This window comes from Melospiza georgiana, chromosome 30 (genome assembly GCF_028018845.1).
Source record: "Melospiza georgiana isolate bMelGeo1 chromosome 30, bMelGeo1.pri, whole genome shotgun sequence".
NCBI lineage: Eukaryota > Metazoa > Chordata > Aves > Passeriformes > Passerellidae > Melospiza > Melospiza georgiana.
This window is the reverse complement of record NC_080459.1, coordinates 150,001-169,898: the sequence shown is the minus strand read 5'-3', so window position 1 is coordinate 169,898 and position 19,898 is coordinate 150,001. Positions and strand designations below refer to the sequence as shown.

At 44.3% G+C, this 19,898-nt stretch overlaps 1 protein-coding gene across 1 annotated transcript in view; it reads left to right on the top strand.

Annotated features, from left to right (window-relative positions):
- UBE2M (ubiquitin conjugating enzyme E2 M) overlaps positions 1 to 19,898 on the top strand; it is a 91,395-nt gene that overhangs the window by 50,289 nt on the left and 21,208 nt on the right. The window lies entirely within an intron of this gene.

The window sequence follows — 19,898 nt, the reverse complement described above, 5'->3', positions numbered from 1 at the left end:
AGCCCCAAAATTGGTGAATCCCCAAAATTGTGGTCTTAGCACCAAAAAAAATTTGTGGTGAATCTCCAAAATTGTGGTCTTAGCCCCAAAATTGGTGAATCCCCAAAATTGTGATCTTAGCCCCAAAAACTGAATCCCCAAAATTGTGGTCTTAGCCCCCCAAAAAAATTTGTCGTGAATCCCCAAAATTGTGGTCTTAGCCCCAAAATTGGTGAATCCCCAAAATTGTGGTCTTAGCACCAAAAATTGAATCCCCAAAATTGTGGTCTTAGCCCCCAAAAAAATTTGTGGTGAATCCCCAAAATTGTGGTCTTAGCCCCAAAATTGGTGAATCCCCAAAATTGTGGTCTTAGCCCCCCAAAAAAATTTGTGGTGAATCCCCAAAATTGTGGTCTTAGCCCCAAAAGAATTTGTGGTGGATCCCCAAAATTGTGGTCTTAGCCCCAAAATTGTGGTTTTAGCCCCAAAAATTGAATCCCCAAAATTGTGGTCTTAGCCCCCCAAAAAATTTGTGGTGAATCCCCAAAATTGGTGAATCCCCAAAATTGTGGTCTTAGCCCAAAAAAAAATTTGTGGTGAATCCCCAAAATTGTGGTCTTAGACCCAAAATTGGTGAATCCCCAAAATTGTGGTCTTAGCCCCCAAAAAAATTTGTGGTGAATCCCCAAAACTGTGGTCTTAGCCCCCAAAATTGGTGAATCCCCAAAATTGTGGTTTTAGCCCCAAAAATTGAATCCCCAAAATTGTGGTCTTAGCCCCCCAAAAAATTTGTGGTGAATCCCCAAAATTGGTGAATCCCTAAAACTGTGGTCTTAGCCCCAAAAAAAAATTTGTGGTGAATCCCCAAAATTGTGGTCTTAGCCCCCAAAATATTTGTGGTGAATCCACAAAATTGGTGAATCCCCAAAATGGTGGTCTTAGCCCCGCCCCAAAATTTGTGGTGAATCCCCAAAATTGTGGTCTTAGCCCCAAAATTGTGGTCTTAGCCCCAAAATTGGTGAATCCCCAAAATTGTGGTCTTAGCCCCAAAAATTGAATCCCCAAAATTGTGGTTTTAGCCCTCAAAAAAAATTTGTGGTGAATCTCCAAAATTGTGGTCTTAGCCCCAAAAATTAAATCCCCAAAATTGTGGTCTTAGCCCCCCAAAAAAATTTGTGGTGAATCCCCAAAATTGTGGTCTTAGCCCCAAAATTGTGGTTTTAGCCCCAAAAATTGAATCCCCAAAATTGTGGTCTTAGCCCCCCAAAAAATTTGTGGTGAATCCCTAAAATTGTGGTCTTAGCCCCAAAAAAAAAAAATTGTGGTGAATCCCCAAAATTGTGGTCTTAGCCCCAAAATTGTGGTTTTAGCCCCAAAAATTAAATCCCCAAAATTGTGCTCTTAGCCCCCCAAAAAAATTTGTGGTGAATCCCCAAAATTGTGGTCTTAGCCCCCAAAATTGGTGAATCCCCAAAATTGTGGTCTTAGCCCCAAAAATTGAATCCCCAAAATTGTGGTCTTAGCCCCAAAATGGGTGAATCCCCAAAATTGTGGTCTTAGCCCCAAAAACAACACCCCCGAATCCCCAGGAGTGCTTGGCTCCGACGTGGGGGTTCGGAGTTTTGTGGAATAAAGCGACCCCAGAGTGCAGGAAAATGGTTCTGGTGAAATGTCGTTTGTTGTTCCCAAAAATCCGGCAGGGAACTGGGAGTGAACCCCTGAAATTCTGGTTTGATCCCAAAAAAAAACTCCACAAATCCATGGGATAACTCGGCTTCAGCGCCCGAATCGAGGAACCGTGGAGGCACCAGGTGATGGTTGTGTCACCAGCCATGGTCCCACCAGGGGATGGTTGTGTCACCAGCCATGGTCCCACCAGGTGATGGTTGTGTCACCAGCCATGGTCCCACCAGGTGATGGTTGTGTCACCAGCCATGGTCCCACCAGGTGATGGTTGTGTCACCAGCCATGGTCCCACCAGGTGATGGTTGTGTCAATGGCCATGGTCCCACCAGGTGATGGTTGTGTCACCAGCCATGGTCCCACCAGGTGATGGTTGTGTCACTGGCCATGGTCCCACCACGAGATGGTTGTGTCACCAGCCATGGTCCCACCAGGTGATTGTTGTGTCACCAGCCATGGTCCCATCAGGTGATGGTTGTGTCACCGGGCATGGTCCCACCACGAGATGGTTGTGTCACCGGGCATGGTCCCACCAGGTGATGGTTGTGTCACCGGCCATGGTCCCACCAGGTGATGGTTGTGTCACCAGCCATGGTCCCACCAGGTGATGGTTGTGTCAATGGCCATGGTCCCACCAGGTGATGGTTGTGTCACTGGCCATGGTCCCACCAGGTGATGGTCCTGTCAATGGCCATGGTCCCACCAGGTGATGGTTGTGTCACCGGCCATGGTCCCAGCAGGTGATGGTCCTGTCAATGGCCATGGTCCCACCAGGTGATGGTTGTGTCACCAGCCATGGTCCCACCAGGGGATGGTTGTGTCACCGGCCATGGTCCCACCAGGGGATGGTTGTGTCACCAGCCACGGTCCCACCAGGTGATGGTTGTGTCACCGGCCATGGTCCCACCAGGTGATGGTTGTGTCACCGGCCATGGTCCCACCAGGTGATGGTTGTGTCAATATCCATGGTCCCACCAGGTGATGGTTGTGTCACCAGCCATGGTCCCACCAGGAGATGGTTGTGTCAATATCCATGGTCCCACCAGGTGATGGTTGTGTCACTGCCCACGGTCCCACCAGGTGATGGTTGTGTCACCGGCCATGGTCCCACCAGGTGATGGTTGTGTCACCGGCCATGGTCCCACCAGGTGATGGTTGTGTCACCAGCCATGGTCCCACCAGCTCTGCTGGCTCACAGGGAGCGCAGAACAGGAGCGTGGAGCCACCAGGGGATGGGAGACACCAAACCCCAGCTCAGGTCCATCCTCATCCATGTCTGAGCCACCTCAGGGCAGTCCTGAGGCCACCGGCTCCTGGGGGACATCAACCCAACCAAGGTGGACATCTGGGAGATGGGGTGGGATCATGGAGACACCAGGGCATGGGGGTGCCAATGGTCATGGTCCCACCACCCATTGGGATATCTGTGAGCAGAGAATGGGATCATGAGGTCACCAGGGCATGGGGGACATCCCACCACCCATGGTGGAACTCTGAATGGGATCATGGAGCCACCAGGGCATGGGGGTGTCCTGGCAGCGCTTTTGGACCTCTGGGAGCAGAGAACGGGATCATGGAGCCATCAGGTCATGGAGGTGTCAATGGTCATGGTCCCACCACCCAATCTGGATGTCTGTGAGCAGAGAATGGGATTGTGGAGCCACCAGGTCATGGGGAACATCCCATCACTCCTGTATCCAAACCCGGGGGTCCCCAGATCCCCCCTCACCCCAATATCCAATCCCGGGGGTCCCCAGCCCCCCTTTCCCCCCAATATCCAATCCCGGGGGTCCCCAGATCCCCCTCACCCCAATATCCAAACCCGGGGGTCCCCAGATCCCCCTCACCCCAATATCCAATCCCGGGGCTCCCCAGATCCCCCTCACCCCAATATCCAATCCCGGGGCTCCCCAGATCCCCCCTCACCCCAATATCCAATCCCGGGGGTCCCCACCCCCTCACCCCAATATCCAATCCCGGGGGTCCCCACCCCCCTCACCCCAATATCCAATCCCGGGGGTCCCCAGCCCCTCTTTCCCCCCAATATCCAATCCCGGGGGTCCCCAGATCCCCCCTCACCCCAATATCCAATCCCGGGGGTCCCCAGATCCCCCCTCACCCCCCAATATCCAATCCCGGGAGTCCCCAGATCCCCCCGAACCCCAATATCCAATCCCGGGGGTCCCCAGATCCCCCCTCACCCCAATATCCAATCCCGGGGGTCCCGGGGGGTCCCGAGGATCCCCAATTTCTCCCCCCTCCCCAAATTCTCCCCCCCGAGACCCGCCGTACGTGAGGGAGGCGGCGAGGCTCCGCCCCTCATTGGGTGAGGGAGCTGTCAATTACGGTGAGGCCCCGCCCACAAGGCGGGGTGGGGGCGGGAGCCCTGGGGCCAGATTGACAGCACGAGCAGCCAATAGCAAAACGGGATGAGGGGAAAGAGGCGGGACAAGGGCGGGAGGGCTCGCCCCAACACGGCATGGCCGTGGGGAATGATTGACAGCACCGACAGCCAATAGAAGCGCAAGAAGGGCGAGGAGGCGGGGCCTGAGGGAGAGGCTCAAAAATTGGGTTTTTTTCAGGAAAATCGGTGAAAATATTTTCTTTTTCCTGAAAACTGATGAAAATTGGGTTTTATCCAGAAGAATTTGGTGCAAATTGGGGTTTTTTTTGTCAGGCAAATCAGTGAAAATTGAGGGTTTTTTTTCTCGGAAAATTGGTAAAAACTGGGGGTTTTTTTCCAGGAAATTCAGTAAATTTTTTTCAGAAAAATCGGTAAAAATTGGGGGTTTTTTAATCCAGGAAAATAGGTGAAAATTAGGATTGTTGTCCCAGAAAAATTGGTGAATTTTTTCCTCAGGAAAATTAGTGAAAATTGTCTTTTATGCAGGAAAATCATAAACCCCAAAAATTTGTGGTTTTTTTCCAGAAAAAATGGTAGAATTTTTTTTCCCCACGAAAATCGGTGAAAATTGAGATTTTTCTCCAAAATAATCAGTGAAAATTGGGGTTTTTTTCTCTAGAAAATTTTTGAAAATTGTTTTTTGGGGTTTTTTCAGGAAAATTGGTGAAAATTGCATTATTTTCCCAGGCAAATCGGTGAAAACTAGGATTTTTTTCCAGAAAAATTGCTGAAAAATTGGGTTTTTTCCAGGAAAATCAGTGAAAAACTTTTCTTTTCTGTGAAAATTGGTGAAAATTGGGACTTTTTTCATGAAAATCGGTGAAATTTCCTTTTTTCCTTTTCCTTTTCTTTTTCTTTCCCCCTCTTTAACCATTTTTCCTTTTCCCTTCTTTTTTCCCATTTGTCCTTTTTTTTCTTTTTTTTTTTCTTTTTTTTTTTTAGTTTTTATTCCTGATTTATTTCACTCCCGTTCCAGGCGCCGCTCCCGGTCCCGGCGGTTCAGGGCGGCCCCGGGAACGACCCCGGGAGAGGCTCTGGTACCGGGAGCGGCTCCAGCACCGGGAGCGGCTCCGGCACCGGCACCGGGAGCGGCTTCGAGAGAGGCTCCTGCACCGGGAACGACCCCGGGAGAGGCTCTGGTACCGGCACCGGGAGCGGCTCCAGCACCGGCACCGGGAGCGGCACCGAGAGCGGCTCCAGCACCGGGAGCGGCACCAGGAGCGGCTCCGGGAGCGGCTCCGGGAGCGGCTCCGGTACCGGCACCGGGATCGGCTCCGACACCGGCACCGGGAGCGGCACCGAGAGCGGCTCCGGCACCGGCTCCGGGAGTGGCACCGAGAGAGGCTCCTGCACCGGGATCGACCCCGGGAGTGGCTCCGGCACCGGGAGCGGCTCCGGTACCGGGATCAACCCCGGGAGAGGCACCGGGAGCGGCTCCGGTACCGGCACCGGGATCGGCTCCGACACCGGCACCGGGAGCGGCTCTGGGAGCGGCACCGGGATCAACCCCGAGAGCGGCTCCGGCACCGGCACCGGAAGCGGCGCTGAGAGCGGCTCCGGGATCGACCCCGGGAGCGGCTCCGGCACCGGCACTGGGAGCGACTCCGGCTCCGGGATCGACCCCGGGAGCGGCACCGAGAGCGGCTCCAGCACCGAGAGCGGCTCCGGTACCGGCACCGGGCGGATCCGGAGCGCCCCCTCCTCCCCTCGGGACACGAACGGGAAAAACTTTCCCGGGGAAATCCCGGCCAGCGGATCCCGGTGTCCCGGGGGATCCCGCCGGGAATTCCCGGTCAGAGGATCCCGGTGCCCCGGGGGATCCCGGAGCGAGATCCCGGCCAGGAGCTGCCTCCGCTCCGCGTCGTAGAATTCCAGCCGCGCCTTCTCCCGGTCCAGGAGCACCCCGAGCACCGAGAGATGCCCGGGATCGTTGGGGAGCACCGAGAGATCCCGGGAATGCTCAGAGAGCACCGAGAGATGCCCGGGATCGTTGGGGAGCGCCGAGAGATCACCGGGACGGTTCCCGAGCACCGAGAGATCCCGGGAATGCTCAGAGAACCCCGAGAGATCCCGGAACACCGAGAGGTTCCCGGGATGATTCCCGAAAACTGAGAGATCCCCGGTGAGCACCGAGAGATCCCGGGGATGATTCCCGAGATCCCGGGGGTGATTCCCGAGATCCCGGGGATGACTCCCGAGATCCCGGGGATGATTGCCGAGGTCCCGGGGATGATTCCCGAGATCCCGGGGATGATTGCCGAGATCCCGGGGATGATTCCCGAGATCCCGGGGATGATTCCCGAGGTCCCGGGGATGATTCCCAAGGTCCAGGGGATGATTCCCGAGATCCCGGGTGAGCACCGAGAGATCCCGGGGATGATTGCCGAGATCCTGGGGATGATTCCCGAGATCCCCGGGATGACTCCCGAGATCCTGGGGATGATTCCCGAGATCCCCGGAATGATTCCCGAGATCCTGGGGATGATTCCCGAGATCCCCGGGATGACTCCCGAGATCCCGGGGATGATTGCCGAGATCCCGGGGATGATTCCCGAGATCCCGGGGATGATTCCCGAGATCCCGGGGGTGATTCCCAAGGTACCGGGGGTGATTCCCGAGAGCGCAGCTGGCGGAGAAGAGGCGGCCCTGGGACGCGCAGAGAGCCCAGAGCCACGGGGGCTCCCGGGAGTTTTGGGGCTCCCGGGGCTCCCGGAGCACGCCCAGGGCCCAGCCCCGCTCCCGGCCCAGCTCCACCTCCCAGTAGGCGCTCCCGGCTCCCAGCGCGTCCCGCGCCACCAGCGCCGCCCGCGGGAGCGGAGCCCGCGCGTCCCCGAGGGGCAGCAGCCGCGGCTCGGCACCCAGCGCCACCGGAGCTGCGGGGACATTCCCGGGAGAGGGGATTCGCAGGAGCCCCGAATCCCCAAAATCACAGAAACCCCAATCCCGGAATCCCCAAATCCTCAAATCCCAGAAACCCCAAATCCTGGAATCCCAGAATCTCCAAATCCCAGAAACCCCAAATCCCCCAATCCCGGAATCCCAGAATCCCCAAATCCCAGAAACCCCAAATCCCCCAATCCCGGAATCCCAGAATCCCCAAATCCCAGAAACCCTGAATCCCCAAATTCCAGAATCCCCAAATCCCCAAATCCCAGAAACCCTGAATCCCCCAATCCTGTAATCCCTGAATCCCCAAATCTCCAAATCCCAGAAACCCTGAATCCCCAAATCCTGGAATCCCCAAATCCCCAAATCACAGAAACCCTGAATCCCCAAATTCCGGAATCTCCAAATCCTCAAATCCCAGAAACCCTGAATCCCCAAATCCCGGAATCCCAGAATCCCCAAATCCCAGAAACCCTGAATCCCCAAATCCTGAATTTCCCAAATCCCCAAATCCCAGAAACCCTGAATCCCCAAATTCTGTAATCCCAGAATCCCCAAATCCTCAAATCCCAGAATCCCCAAATCCCAGAAACCCTGAATCCCCAAATTCCAGAATCCCCAAATCCCCAAATTCCAGAATCCCCAAATCCCCAAATTCCGGAATCCCAGAATCCCCAAATCCTCAAATCCCAGAAACCCTGAATCCCCAAATCCCGGAATCCCAGAATCCCCAAATCACAGAATCCCAGAATCCCCAAATCACAGAAGCCCTGAATCCCCAAATCCCCAAATCCCAGAATCCCCAAATCCTCAAATCCCAGAAACCCTGAATCCCCAAATCCCCAAATCCCAGAATCCCCAAATCCCCAAATCCCAGGAGCCCTGAATCCCCAAATCCTGTAATCCCAGAATCCCCAAATCTCCAAATCACAGAAACCTCGAATTCTGGAATATCAGAATCCCAAATTCCAGAATCCCAGAATACCCAAATCCTCAAATCACAGAAACCCCAGAAACCCCAAATTCCACAAACCCTGAACCCCCAAATTCCTGAATCCCTGAATCCCCAAATTACCAAATCCCTGAATTCCCCAAATCCCCAAATTCCTGAATCCCTGAGTCCCTGAATCCCCAAATCCCTGACCCCCCAAATCCCCGAACCCCCAAATTCCTGAAATCCCAAATTCCTGAACCCCCAAATCCCCAAATCCCCAAATTCCTGAACCCCCAAATCCCCAAATTCCTGAACCCCCAAATCCCCGAATTCCCAAATTCCTGAGCGCCCAAATCCCCGAATTCCCAAATTCCTGAACCCCCAAATCCCCGAATCCCCAAATCCCTGAATCCCCAAATCCCCGAATTCCCAAATTCCTGAACTCTTGAATCCTCAAATCCCCAATCCTGGAATCCCCAAACCCCCAAATCCCCGAATCCCCAAATTCCTGAATCCCCAAATCCCCGAATCCCCAAATCCTCCAATCCCCGAATCCGCAAAATCCCAAATCCCGAATCCCCAAATTCATGAACCCCTGCACCCCCAAATCCCCCAAATTCCTGAATCCCTGGATCTCCAAATCTCCAAATCCTGGAATCCCCGAATTCCCAAATTCCTGACCCCCCAAATCCCCGAATCCCCAAATCCCTGACCCCCCAAATCCCCAAATCCCCAAATCCCTGAATCCCCAAATCCCCGAATTCCCGAATTTCCCACTCACCCGCGTGGCTCCGCGCTTCCCAGAAATCTGCGAGGAGAAGGAAAAAAATGGGAATTGTGATTTTCATGGAGGAATTCCGATTTTTCCGGGGGAATTCCATCCTTTTCTCCCCCAGAATTCCCAATTAATTTCCCCCAAATCCCAGGAATTTGGGCATTCCTGAGGTTTTCCCGGGAATTTGGGCATTCCCGAGGTTTTCCCAGGAATTTGATTTTCCCGGGAATTTGGGCATTCCTGGGAATTTGGGGATTCAGGAATTCAGGGATTTGGGGATTTGAGGTTTCTGGGATTCGGGGATTCAGAAATTTGGGATTTTAGGAATTTGGGAATTTGGGGATTCAGGAATTTTTGGATTTGGGGGTTCAGGGATTCAGGGATTCAGAAATTTGGGATTTTAGGAATTTGGGAATTTGGGGATTCAATAATTTTTGGATTTGGGGGTTCAGGAATTTGGGGATTTGGGGATTTGGGGATTTGAGGTTTCAGGGATTCAGGGATTCAGAAATTTGGGATTTTAGGAATTTGGGATTTGAGGAATTCGGGAATTTGAGGATTCAGGAATTTGAGGATTCGGGGATGGGGAAATTCAGGGATTCAGGAATTTGGGATTTCAGGAATTCAGGAATTTGAGGATTCGGGGATGGGGAAATTCAGGGATTCAGAAATTTGGGATTTCAGGAATTCGGGAATTTGAGGATTCGGGGGTTCAGGAATTCAGGGATTCAGGAATTTGGGGTTTCAGGAATTCAGGAATTTGAGGATTCAGGAATTTGAGGATTTGGGAAATTGAGGATTCGGGGGTTCAGGAATTTGGGGATTCAGGAATTTGGGATTTCAGGAATTTGGGATTTCAGGAATTTGGGAATTTGAGGATTCAGGAATTTGAGGATTTGGGAATTTGAGGATTCGGGGGTTCAGGAATTCAGGGATTCAGGAATTTGGGATTTCAGGAATTCAGGAATTTGAGGATTCAGGGATGGGGAAATTCAGGGATTCAGAAATTTGGGATTTCAGGAATTCGGGAATTTGAGGATTCGGGGGTTCAGGAATTCAGGGATTCAGGAATTTGGAGATTTGGGTGTTCCCGAGGTTTTCCCAGGAATTTGATTTTTCCCAGGAATTTTTGCCCTTCCCGAGTTTCCCGCACTCACCCAGCTCGGCTTTCAGCTGACCTGAAAGGAAAAGTTTTTCCGTCCTTTTTTTGGGATTTTCCCGTTTTTCCCCCCATTTTCCCCATCCAAACCAACCCTGAGTTTGGAATTGCGGGAAATTCCCATCCCTGGCGGAATGAACCCCAAATTCCAGGGAAAATGTGGAAAATCAGCAGAATTCCGGGGTTATTTTGAACCAGTTCCAGGGGAAATGGGGATTTCTGGGATTTGAGGTTTCTCACCCAAGCGTTCCTTGAATTGGATTTTTGCTGGAAAGGAAAAGAGGGAAATGAGCGATGGGAAAATTCCATGGAAAAATGGGAATATCAGCAGGAAAGGCACGGGAAAATGGGGAAAAAATGGGAAAAGGAGAAGAAAGGGGATAAAAGAAAGAAAAATGGGGGAAAATGGGGGAAAAAGGGAGGAAATGGGATTTAAAATGGGATTTAATAATGGGAGTTAAAATGGGAGTTAAAATGGGATTTAAAATGGGATTTGAAATGGGATTTGAAATGGGATTTAAATGGGATTTAAAATGGGATTTAAATGGGAGTTAAAATGGGAGTTAAAATGGGAGTTAAAATGGGATTTAAAATGGGATTTGAAAGGGAATTTAAAATGGGATTTCAAATGGGATTTCAAATGGGAGTTAAAATGGGAGTTAAAATGGGAGTTAAATGGGATTTAAAATGGGATTTCAAATGGGAGTTAAATGGGATTTGAAATGGGATTTCAAACGGGATTTACCTTCTCGTTTCTTGGCTTTTTCTCCATCTGGGAATTCCGGGTGTGGAATCAAAGGAATGACAGGGAGAAATATTGATTTAATAATGGTTAATAGTATTGAATAATAGTTAATAATAGTTAATTATATCAGGTTTGTAAGTGTTTGCTGTTGATGGTGTTGGTAGAGGGAAGGGGAAAGGGGAAAAACAGGGAAAAAGAAAAAAGGGGTAAAAAAAAGAAAAATGGGAGAAAAAGGGGTCAAAAAAGGAAAAATGGGAGAAAAAGGGGGAAAAAAGGAAAAAAGTGGGGAAGGGGGAAAAGGGAAAAGGAGAAAAAAACAGGAAAAATGGGAGAAAAAGGGGTAAAAAAAGGAAAAAAGTGGGGAAGGGGAATAAAGGGAAAAGGAGAAAAAAACCTGAAAAAAGGAAAAGGGGGAAAAAGGGGGGAAGGAGAAAAAGGAGAAAAAGGAAAAAAGGGGAAAGAGAGAAAAAAGTGGAAAAGGGAAAAAATGGGCGAGAAAAGAAAGGGGGAAAATGGAAAAAGGCCGGGGGGAAGAGAAAAAAGGGAAAAAGGAAAAAAGAAAAGGGGGAAGGAAGGGGGAAAAGGGGACGGAAGGAAAAAGGGGAAAACCAGGGGGAGAAAGGGGAGAAAAGAGGGAATAAAGGAGAAAAAATATGAAAAAAGGAAAAGGGAAAGAAAGGGGAGAAAATGAGAAAAAAGGGGGAAAATGAGAGAAGAGAAAAAGTGGAAAAAAAGGGGGGAAGGGGAGAAAGGTGAAAAGGAGGAAAAGGGGAAGGAAAGGGAAAAGGGGGAAAAAGAGAAAAGGGGGAAAAAGGGGGAAAAAGGGGAAAAAGGGGAAAAAGGGAAAAAAGGGGAAAAGGGAAAAAGGGGGAAAGGGAGAAAGTGGAGAAAGGGAAAAAGGAGAGAAGGAGAAAAAGGAGGAAAAAGGGAAAGGAAGGGAAAAGAGGGAAAAAGGGGGAAAGGAAAATAAAGGGAAAAAAGGGGGAAAAAGGGAAAAAAGGAAAATAAAGGAAAAAGGGGAAGGGGAAGGGGAAAAAAGATAAAAAAGAAAAGGGGAAGAAAGGGAGGAAAGGGGAAAAGGGGAAAAAGGGGAAAAAAGGGAAAAAGGAGGAATAAAGGCAAAATGAGAAAAAATGGAAAAAGTGGGAACGGGAAAAAGAAAAAGGGAAAGGAAGGGGAAAAGGGGAAGGAAGGGGAGAAAATGAGAGAAAAGGGAGGGGAAAAGGGGAAAAACGCCGGGAGGGAAAGGGAAAAAATGGGGAAAAAATGGGGAAAAATGGGAAAAAATGGGAAAAAAATGGGAAAAAAATGGGGAAAAATGGGAAATTGGGAAAAAATGGGGAAAATGGGAAAATGGAAAAAATGGGAAAAATGGGAAAAAATGGGAAAAATGGGGAAAAAATGGGGAAAAAATGGGGAAAAATGGGAAATTGGGAAAAAATGGGAAAAATGGGAAATTGGGAAAAAATGGGAAAAATGGGAAAATGGGAAAAAATGGGAAAAATGGGAAAAATGGGAAAAAATGGGGAAAATGGGAAAAAATGGGAAAAAAATGGGGAAAAATGGGAAAATGGGAAAATGGGAAAAATGGGAAAAATGGGGAAAATGGGGAAAATGGGAAAAATGGGAAAAAATGGGAAAAGTGGGAAAAATGGGGAAAATGGGAAAAATGGGGAAAATGGGAAAAATGGGAAAATGGGAAAAATGGGAAAATGGAAAAAATGGGAAAAATGGGAAAATGGAAAAAAATGGGAAAAAATGGGAAAAATGGAAAAAAAATGGGGGAAAATGGGAAAATGGGAAAAATGGGAAAAAATGGGAAAAAAATGGGAAAAATGGGAAAATTCCGCACAGCAGCTCTCACCCAGCAGCGCCTTCACTTTCTTCCTGTCTGGAACAGAAGGAATGATATTATTAGATAATAATAATTAATAATTATGAATAATTTAATAATTATTTAATTATGAAAATGAAATAATTTTAATAATAATTATTAGAAATTCAGCCCAAGGCCCTGGAAATTCAATTTCGGGTTTGGGATAGATCTTTTCATCTACGGAATCCCCAAAATTCCTTTTCATTAATTTTTCAATGGTAAGAAACTTCAAACGACAAATGTCATTCATTGAAACAATGACATTTCATTGATGTCGAACTTCAAACGACAAATGTCATTCATTGAAACAATGACATTTCATTGATGTCAAACTTCAAAGGACAAATGTCATTCATTGAGATCATGGAATTTCATTGATGTCGAACAGAAGGTTTCACCTTCCTCCCTGAGCAGCTTCGCCCGGCCTGGGAAAAAGGGAAAAGTTAATGAGTGAATGGGGAACAATGCACAAATATTTATATTTATATTTATATTTATATTTATATTTATATTTATATTTATATTTATATTTATATTTATATTTATATTTATATTTATATTTATATTTATATTTATATTTATATTTATATTTATATTTATATTTATAAACATTTAATGAATTAATTTGGAACAATTTGCAATATATTTATATTTATATTTATATTTATATTTATATTTATATTTATATTTATATTTATATTTATATTTATATTTATATTTATAAACATTTAATGATTTAATTGGGAACAATTCACAATATATTTATATTTATATTTATATTTATATTTATATTTATATTTATATTTATATTTATATTTATATTTATATTCCTAATTTTACACATATTTATAGATATATTTCTATTAACATTCACATTTACATTTACATTTATATTTATATTTATATTTATATTTATATTTATATTTATATTTATATTTATATTTATATTTATATTTATATTTATATTCCTAATTTTACACATATTTATAGATATATTTCTATTAACATTCACATTCACATTCACATCTACATTTATATTTATATTTATATTTATATTTATATTTATATTTATATTTATATTTATATTTATATTTATATTTATATTTATATTTATATTTATATTTATATTTACATTTATATTTACATTTACATTTATATTTCTACTATTTGAGTTACTCATGTATTCAATCCATACCTAATTACCTGTTAAATATGAACATATTCGATATCTTTAATTAATTATCTTTAATTTGAATTAATTGGGAAGTAAATCTATTGAATATTTGTACGATTTTGTTGTAATGATATCTCTGTATATTTATATTTCAATAATATTTAATAAAACCTACATTTGTTATTTTATATTGAATAATTTCAGGATTTTATCAGATTTTCTATGTCTACATCTGGTTTAGCAATATTCAATAAAATCCCGAAATAATAATAATAATAATAATAATAATAATAATAATAATAATAATAATAATAATAATAATAATAATAATAATAATAATAATAATTATTATTATTATTATTATTATTATTATTATTATTATTATTATTATTATTATTATTATTATTATTATTATTATTATTCTGTTATAATTATATTAAAATAACTATAAATAAAATAATAAATGGCAAATAATTTATTAAATACTAATAAATAATGTTTTTCATATTTACGGATGTATTATCTTGCATTCTTCTTTCAACTTTAATGATTTGCTGCTTTTATTCATTACAATTAAATATTAATATAATTTTAATAATAATTATTAGAAATTAATAATTACAAATAAATCATTAATAAATGTTATTATAATATTTTAATGGTTACAATTGAAAGTAATAAGTAAAATTCTCTGTAATATAATTTTATTTAACATTATTTTATAAAAATAAAGTATTAAATATTTACGTAATAAAATATTAATATTTTATAAAAATAAAATATTTTTATAAATATAAATATAAAATATTTCCTGGTAAATATTTGATGAAATTTTATTTTTATGAGTTCATTTAATTTCGTTTTTAAGAAACAGAAATGAAATGTTATTTTTAAAAGAATTATTTGTAATAAATATTTTATGATGATGATGATAATAATAATAATAAAAATAAAGTAATGATGATAATACAATATAATATAATATAATATAATATAATATAATATAATATAATATAATATAATATAATATAATATAATATAATATAATATAATAATTGAATAATAATATCTTAATATTTATAATTAATTAGGATAAGTTTTGATATTGTGATATTTAATTGTAAAAAATACAAGTAAGAAATAATTAAAGTAAAACCAAAAATTAAATTATGAAAATCCTTGGCAAAAACGCCATTAGCGATCATGAATTAATGACATTATTATTATGATTAACAATTAATTACTGATTAATTACTAATTAATTCCCCTACCTGCCTTCAGAGTTCTCTTGTGGCTCCCTGGAGGAAAACAAAAAAAGGAGAAAAATTCAAAAATTTCATTTTTTTCCCCATTGGATTTGGGGTTTTCGGAGATTCCTGAGGTATTTGGGATTTTTGGGGTTTCATCGGATTTGGGATTTTCTGAGATTCCTGAGGGATTTGGGATTTTCTGAGATTCCTGCGGGATTTGGGATTTTGGGGTTTCATCGGATTTGGGATTTTCTGAGATTCCTGAGGGATTTGGGATCTTCTGAGATTCCTGAGGGATTTGGGATTTTCTCAGATTCCTGCGGGATTTGGGATTTTTGGGGTTTCATCGGATTTGGGATATTTGGGGTTTCATCACATTTGGGATCTTCTGAGATTCCTGTGTAATTTGGGATTTTGGGGTTCAATCGGATTTGGGATTTTCTGAGATTCCTGCGGGATTTGGGGTTTTGGGTTCCATCGGATTTGGGATTTTTGGGGTTTCATCGGATTTGGGGGTTTGCGGTTTCATCGGATTTTGTATTTTCTGAGATTCCTGAGGGATTTGGGATTTTTGGGGTTCCATCGGATTTGGGATTTTGGGGTTTCATGGGATTTGGGATTTTCTGAGATTCCTGCGGGATTTGGGATTTTGGGGTTTCATGGGATTTGGGATTTTCTGAGATTCCTGAGGGATTTGGGATTTTCTGAGAATCCTGAGGGATTTGGGATTTCCCTGGATTCTGGAGGGATTTGGGAATTTCCCCAATTCTGGTGGGATTTGGGATTTCTGTCCCCAATCCCAGCAGGATTTGGGATTTCTGTCCCCAATCCCAGCAGGATTTGGGGTTTCTGTCCCTGATCCCATCAGGATTTGGGATTTCTGTCCCCGATCCCAGCAGGATTTGGGATTTCTGTCCCCGATCCCAGCAGGATTTGGGATTTTTGTCCCTGATTCCAGCAGGATGTGGGATTTTGGTGTCCCCGATCCCATCAGGATGTGGGATTTCTGTCCCTGATTTTGGGATTTCCCGGACTCACTCTGGAGCAGACAGAAAATGCCAGAAATCAGCGCCAGGGTCAGGAACAAAAGCGCCAGGAAAATCTGCAGCCAGAGTGAGATGGACGGCAGGAACGCCTCTGGGAAAGCAAAGAATTAACAATTAACAATTAACAATCAATTATTAATAACTAATAATTGATAATTAATAATTAATATTAACTAATAGTTAATAATCGACAATTAATAATTAAAATTTATTATTTTATTTATAAAACAATTTATTATTTATATTTATAAATATTTTATATTTATTATATTAATTATTTTATATTTATATATTTATTATTATATTAATTTATAAATTATTTCTATTTATAAAATTTATTATTTATAAATATATAATTTATTATTAATAAATATAAAATATATTATTTAAATAATATAAAATTTAAATAATATAAAATTATATATATATAAAAAATTTAAAATTATTATATATATATATAATTTAAAATTTAAATAATATAAAATTTAAATAATATAAAATATTTAAATAATATTTAAATAATATAAAATTTATTATTTATAAATATATTTATAATTAAAATGAAAAGAATTAATAACAAATTGGGAGTTTGCCGTGCCCATGCCCACCGTGCAGGCGCAGGCGGGCGCCGCGGGAGCCGTTCAGCCGCGGGTTGAGCACCAGGCAGGAAATCTCCGGCTCCGCTCCTGGCGGGACCCGCACGGAGCCCTCGACGCTGAAGAGCCCCCCGGGGGTCGCGGTGGCCGCGGTCAGCGAGGGCTCCGGGCGGACGCGGCCGCGCCCGTCCAGCCAGAGCAGCTCCGGCCGCGGGAACCAGCCCGAGGAGCGGCACGACAGGCCCAGGGCGCGGCCGGCGCGGCCCCGCAGGATCAGCGACGGAGATTCGCCCATGGCTGGGGAGAAACAGGAATTTGTGATTAAATTCTGGTAAATTTGGGGTTTGGCAGTCAAGGATTCCGTTCATGGTGGAGGTGTCACCACAGGATCACCGATGGAGATTCGCCCATGGCTGGGGAGAAACAGGAAATTCTGTTTGAATCCCGTTAAATTTGGGGTTTGGGAGTCAAGGATTCCGTTCATGGTGGAGATGTCACCACAGGATCACCGATGGAGATTCGCCCATGGCTGGGGAGAAACAGGAATTTGTGATTAAATTCTGGTAAATTTGGGGTTTGGGAGTCAAGGATTCCGTTCATCAAGGAGGTGACACCACAGGATCACCAATGGAGATTCACCCATGGCTGGGGAGAAACAGGAATTTGTGATTAAATTCTGGTAAATTTGGGGTTTGGGAGTCAAGGATTCCGTTCATGGTGGAGATGTCACCACAGGATCACCAATGGAGATTCGCCCATGGCTGGGGAGAAACAGAAGGATTTTCATTGAAATCGTGTTAAATTTGGGGGTTTAGGGAGTCAAAGGTTACGTTCGTTGAGGAGTCACCGCCACCGGATGGCGGATGGAACCTCTGTGGAAAAATAGGAATTCCCATTTTAATCCTGTTGAATTTGGGGTTTGGGAGTCAAGGATTCCGTTCATGGTGGAGATGTCACCACAGGATCACCAATGGAGATTCGCCGATGGCTGGGGAGAAACAGGAATTTGTGATTAAATTCTGGTAAATTTGGGGTTTGGGAGTCAAGGATTCCGTTCATGGTGGAGGTGTCACCATGGATGGAACCTCGGTGGAGAAACAGGGATTTCTGTTTAAATCCTGTTAAATTTGGGGTTTGGCAGTCAAGGATTCCGTTCATGATGGAGATGTCACCACAGGATCATCGATGGAGATTCGCCCATGGCTGGGGAGAAACAGGAAATTCTGTTTGAATCCCGTTAAATTTGGGGTTTGGGAGTCAAGGACTCCATTCATTGAGGAGGTGTCACCATGGATGGAGATTCACCCATGGCAGGGGAGAAACAGGAATTGCCAATTAAATTCTGGTAAATTTGGGGTTTGGGAGTCAAGGATTCCGTTCATGGTGGAGATGTCACCACAGGATCACCAATGGAGATTCGCCCATGGCTGGGGAGAAACAGAAGGATTTTCATTGAAATCGTGTAAAATTTGGGGGTTTGGGGAGTCAAAGGTTACGTTCGTTGAGGAGTCACCGCCGCCGGATGGCGGATGGAACCTCTGTGGAAAAATAGGAATTCCCATTTTAATCCCGTTGAATTTGGGGTTTGGGGAGTCAAGGATTCCGTTCATGATGGAGGTGTGACCACAGGATCACCAATGGAGATTCACCAATGGCTGGGGAGAAACAGGGATTTGTGATTAAATTCTGGTAAATTTGGGGTTTGGGAGTCAAGGATTCCGTTCATGTTGGAGGTGTCACCATGGGATCACGGATGGAGATTCGCCGATGGCCGTGGAGAAACAGGGATTGCCAATTAAATCCCATTAAATTTGGGATTTTGGGAGTCAAGGAGTCCGTTCATTGAGGAGCTGTCACCACGGATGGAACCTCGGTGGAGAAACAGGGATTTCTGTTTAAATCCTGTTAAATTTGGGGTTTGGGAGTCAAGGATTCCGTTCATGATGGAGATGTCACCATGGGATCACGGATGGAGATTCGCCCATGGCCATGGAGAAACAGGGATTTCTGTTTAAATCCCGTTAAATCTGGGGTTTGGGAGTCAAGGATTCTTTTCATCAAGGAGGTGTCACCATGGGATCATGAATGGAAACCTCTGTGGAACAACAGAGGCGTTTCCATTTTAATCCCGTTGAATTTGGGTGTTTTGGGAGTCAAAGATTCCCTTCAAGGAGGAGTTGTCACCATGGATGGAACAATAGAAATCCTGTTAAATTTGGGGTTTTGAGAGTCAAGAATTCTGTTCATCGAGGAGGTGTCACCACAGGATCACAGGTGGAGCTTCGCCCGTGGCTGCGGAGAAACAGGAATTTCCAATTAAATTCCGTTAAATTTGGGGGTTTGGGGAGTCAAAGGCTCCGTTCATTGAGGAGTCACTGCCACAGGATCATGGATGGAACCTCTGTGGAGAAACGGGAATTTCCAATAAATCCTGTTAAATTTGGGGTTTTTGGGACTCGAGGATTCCGTTCGTCGAGGAGGTGTCGCCATGGATGGAACTTCTGCGGAGAAACAGGAATTCCCATTTCAATCCCGTTAAATTTGCGGTTTTTTGGGAGTCAAGAATTCATGGAGGAGGCGTCACCACAGGATCAGAGATGGAACCTCTGTGGAACAACAGAGAAATTTCCATTTAAATCCCATTAAATTTGGGAATCAAAGATTCTGTTTATCGAGGAGTTGATGCCGCAGGATCAGAGATGGAACTTCTGCGGATAAACGAAAATTTCCATTCCAATCCCATTAAAGTTGGGTTTTTGGGAGTCAAAGATTCTGCTCATCGAGGAGTTGTCACCAGAGGATCACAGATGGGTAACCTCTATGGAAAAAACACAGGAATTTCCCATTTAAATCCCTCTAAATTTAGGTTTTTTGGGAGTCAACAATCCCGTTCATTGAGGAGTTGCTGCTGTGGGATCAAGGATGGAGCTTGTCCAACAGCTGTAGAAAAATAGAGGAATTTTTCATTTTAATCCCATTAAATTTGGGTTTTTGGGAGTCAAAGATTCTGCTCATCGAGGAGTTGCCACCACAGCATCACTGATGGAGCCTTTGTGGAAAAACAGGAATTTCCATTCCAATCCCACTAAATTTGGGGTTTTTGGGAGTCAAAGATTCCGCTCATTGAGGAGTTGTCACCAAAGGATCAAGGATGGATCCTCTGTGGAAAAACACAGGAATTTTCGATTTTAATCCTGTTAGATTTTTGGTTTTTGGAAGTCAACAATCCCGTTCATTGAGGAGTTGATGCCGCTGTGGGATCAAGGATGGAGCCTCTCCCACAGCTGTGGAGAAATAGAGGAATTTTCCATTTACATCCCATTAAATTGGAGTTTTTTGGAAGTCAATGATCCCAATTGAGGAATTGCTGGCACAGGACGATGGATGGAAA